Source organism: Corvus brachyrhynchos, unplaced genomic scaffold (assembly GCF_000691975.1).
Source record: "Corvus brachyrhynchos isolate BGI_N302 unplaced genomic scaffold, ASM69197v1 scaffold58, whole genome shotgun sequence".
Taxonomy (NCBI): domain Eukaryota; kingdom Metazoa; phylum Chordata; class Aves; order Passeriformes; family Corvidae; genus Corvus; species Corvus brachyrhynchos.
This window is the reverse complement of record NW_008239539.1, coordinates 629,140-633,644: the sequence shown is the minus strand read 5'-3', so window position 1 is coordinate 633,644 and position 4,505 is coordinate 629,140.

Below are 4,505 nucleotides of genomic sequence, written 5' to 3'. Positions count from 1 at the left end.
GCGTGTCTGTGCGTGACTGAGGCGGCTGCCGGGAGCTAAATGGAGAGGCGGCAGCAACGGAAGGTTCTGGAAGGTGCCCGGGGGCTCCCGGCCCCGTGAAAGGCTCCTTTGAGAGCGCGGCGTTGCCACAGCAGATGAAAGCTCGCGGCCGGGCCCGGGAGAGCGGACAATGGTGTTGCTAAGGATAAGCAGGCACGGACACGCGGTTGAGTGGCCAGGGGTAATAACACCAGGGAAAAGATGAAGGGAACTGCCGGCTCCAGCCGGCTCCACCTTTCCTGAGCGGTTCTGGGCTGTTTCCTGCAGTTTGGCGGGCTTTAGCCTGGCCACGAGTGGTTTGTTCACTAACACCTCTATCCCCGGCTGGCATTTTGCAGGTGTTTCCGTGCCGTGAGGATTAGGTGGCTGAAGCTCAAGCAGGTAATGCACTTGATCTGTGGGGTTTGCAGCCTCCACTGTGTGTACAGGAATTGCTCTGGTAGCTAGTTCAGAGCTAGTCACCATTTGCCACATGTTCTTTAGTAACCACTCAGGAGTTACATAACCATTCAGCCTCTCCAAACCTTGGAGAACTGGAGAATTTCAGGGCCAAGGGGTTTTCCTTCTCTTTAGCTATATGTCACTGCCTAAATCCAAGTGAGAGAGAAGCTTTACGTGGCAGTGGGACATATCAAGAGGTGACCGCTCATTTCTTACAAGGTCAAGACAACCCCCAGAGAGAAGTGGCAAAGGGAGATTTGTAGCCATCAAGGTGTAAATACAGCTGGAAAAACAAATCTCCTGAATGATTATTTTAAGCAGAAAGAGCCAGGCATGTTTAGAAACCTTGCAATTTGGTGTTTGGAGGGAGAAGGGTTGGGCCTGGCGCAGCAGGGCTTTCAGGAAGGGGTGTAAGCCCTTTGGAGCAGGGCAGTGTTTAGGGAGGCAAAGTTCATGGGCTCACCACTCCTTCTGGTGAGCTGTAACTCTGTGTTTTGTCTCCAGGGCTCCTGAACCTTGTTGTTCTACACGTACCTGACAAACACAGCCAGGGGCACTGGGAACAACTGAGACAAAGCAACTTGCTTCACTGGGTAATAAACCCCCAAGCAGCTGGACTTTGGATGAGCTGCTCTGGTGACCTGGAGCTTTGCAGGGAAACATTGTTTACACGGGTGTGCTGTAGCTGCCTCCCCAGCAGACATGTCCAAGGAGACTCCTGAAGGGCAGCTGGGGGTGGCTGGAGAAATGTGGCAGTGGGAGGGTGGGTGTCCCTCTGGCCCATCTGCCTCCTCCAGGCTGCAGCTCTGTGGAATCTTCTTCCCTGGGTTCAAAGGATCCCTCCTCTTTCCTGCTGCTCTTCTCGAGGTTGTGCTGGAGAATGGCTCCAGCATCATCTTTTCCTGGATGGGTTTTGCTGAGCTGGAAGGCAGTGCAGGAGCTGAGGTCTCCTCACCACCTCTGGGGCTCTGCAGGCTCTCCTGGTGAGAGAGGGACCCCAGGAAGGGTCACCACCCCAGGCTCTCCTGGTGGCAGGAGCCCTGGCCCAGTTTCACCCTGGTCCTTCCCAGTCTGACCACTCTCACCCCACACCATGATGGCACTCAGGGTCTCAGCTCCCCTGAACCTTATGGAAGTGTTTTCATCCCTTTCTCACAGAGGGCGTCCCATCTTCAGGGCTTTCCTCCCTCAGGTGCAAGCAGCCCCTGGGGCTGGCAGCACCAAAAATGGGGACAAAGACATCTCAGGGAACCCAGAGGTGAAGGTGCAAAACCTGCTCACGTGGCACCACCAGGGTTTGTGGGGCTGTTGCTGCTTCTTGCAGCTGCCACAGTGCCCTGGACTGGGGGGGAGTGCTGCTCGCCAGCCCACGGGGCCCACCTGATGTGGGACCCTGGCAGGGGCTGGCAGGGCAGTCCTGCTCCCTGCCCCTGGCCATCCATTCTCCTTCCCCGTGCTGCTGGCAGTGGCCCCCGATAGGATGGAGGAGGCTGTGGTGCAATATCCTGCCTTTGTGTGGGCCAGTGCCTGCATCCCGCGGGCCGGGCTGGGGTGAAGGCGCTGCTGCCCTTCGGCTCCGCTCGCTCTGGGCCCTGGGATTTGGGGCGGAAGGGCTGATCCCGGTCCTGGCACACTGCTGCCATTGTCGTTGTCTGTCACACGCATCTCATGGAGCAGGGCCCTCCGGGAGAGATTCTCCAGCAAAAGCCCCTGCCCTCCCAGCTGGCAGCAACCCCCTTGGGGCCGACGGCTTCCTCTGAGTGCTCTGGAGAGCCGGGCGGCCCGGGAGGGACCTTCCCGCTGGTGGAGGTTTTGCACGAACAAAAGACCTCCTGCCGAAGCTTCCCGGGCAGAGCCAACACCCCTCGGCTGTGGGACCTGGCTCTTCTCTGCTTAACCCATGTGGCACCGAGCTCCCCTTGAGCAGCATGGGCAGCTGCTCAGGGAATGTGGGTTTGGAGCGAGATGATCTTTAAGGTCCCTTCCAACCCAAACCATTCCAAGATTCCATGATTCTGTCCCCAGAAAAGCTCAGGGAACAGCTCTGGAGCAGTCTCCTCTGGGTGCCTCTTTGAGCTGGGGAAGAGCAGGATGCTCTCGGTTCTCAGGATGTGGGAGGAAAGGGAGAGGGACCCTCATCTGCTGTCTGTATGCAAATTCCCGTCCTCGCCTGCCTCATGGTGCAAACACTGCTCTGCTTTGCCCCCAGGCTGTGGCCAGCTGGCCACCAGTTGGCAACCAGTTCTCAGGATGGCACAGGGAGATGGACCCACTGATCCTTGCTGTGCCCAGTCTGCTCCAGCGCTGAGCCCCAGATCGGCTGCTGGCCTGCAGAGTGAGGCCTTGGGGGTTGTGGATTCATCCTGCTCAGTTTAGAGCTGCTGGTGGCACACAAGCTGTTCACATCATCCCACAGCTGCCAGGGCAGTGCCCAGAGCTTGTTCCTATGGCTGTGCAGGCAGGGAGCACTGGACACACTCTGGGCCAGCACATGTGTCACTGTGATGGTCAGCAGACTCCATCCCTCCCTGTCCATGCAACTTCTGGTATGAGAAACCCTTGCACAGAGAGGCTGCTTGAGCAAGAGGCACCATCACTCCAGGTGCCAGCAGGATCCTGGGGGACACAGCAGAGAGTTCCAAGGCATGATTACTGCCAAGACATTGCCAGGCAGATCCTGGGGCTCCCCTGTGCCAGGTGCAGGGTACCTGACTCTTGTGGTTGGCTGGCAGGACTTACTGCTCGTTCCATGTTTTTTCCCTGTTGTCCTTCCCAGCCCTGCTGCACAAGAGGATGCAGAAGAGCAAGGTCTGGCCCTGCTCTGTCCTCACCCCCAGCACGCGTTCCCCAGCATCCCGTGCCTCTTACAGCCCCTCTGGCTGCACTGGTGTGGCCACAACAGCTGCAAAGATAATAACTGTCCGGAAGCACGTTTCCCCTCGGGATTGTTTGCTTATTCCCGCTGGGCGTGTTTTAGTTTGTGTTTACAGCCAGCAAATTCCACCCACTGCCTGCTATCACAGAATGCTCCCGTGTTGGCAGGCTCTGCTCCCTGCTCCATCCCATTTCCCTGAATCCCAGCCCTCTTCCCTGCTCCCAAGGCCAATTGAAGGGATTCCACATGTGCCACCTCAGCTCCTTCATGTCTCCCAGCGATTCCCAACTCCACTGCTGGGAATTTGGGTCCCCAGTACCTTTGCAGCATATGTGCAGGAAGGTACTTTCCATTACAGGGAGTGACTTTTCCCTGTTCCTCGGTGGCAGAGGGGACAGGGCTCGGTGTTGGGACATTGGTGGCTTTTTTGTGCCTCTTCTTCCACGCCATCCTCCTGACTGTTGTGTCCCACATGTGAGGCAGCCTGTGGCCATTCCCTGTTCTCATATCCAAACCTCAGACATCTCCATTCGCTTTCTTGTGTGGATTACCTCTGAGGGGAGGAACCCAGAAAGGAGATACCTTCCCCATGGGAGGCTGATCACCTCCTTTCCTGCTGGCTTTGAGTCTCAGCCAGTAGCAGGTCCCACCTCTGGGAACTGCCCTGGATAATTCTCCCTGGGCATCCCTGTGCACAATGTGTCCCTGGACAGCCCTGAGCATCTGTGTGCAGGCTGTGTGTCTCTCTGGGAATCTCTCCTGTGCTTCCCTGTGCAAGATGTGTCCCTGGGAATGCCCCCTGCGCATCCCTTTGTAGAGCATGACCTTGGGCATTCTCCCTGTGCATCCCTGTGCAAGGTGTGTCCTTGGGCATCCATCCTCCCTCCCTGTACAGGACGTGTACTCGGGTATCCTCTCTGTGCATCCCTGGGTAAGCTCCCAAGGGCTTCTCCATCTAAGCTGTGCCCCCTAGTGATCTCCGTGTCCGGGTCCCTCCCCTACGGAGTGCCCCATGCCCATCCCTGGGCCCACTCCAGTACCCATCCTTGTTGCCATCCCTATTCCCTATTCCCGTCCCCGTTCCCGCCTCAGCGCCTTCTGCCGGCGGACCTCACGCCGCGCCCCGGGGGACGCCACCCCACCATTGGTT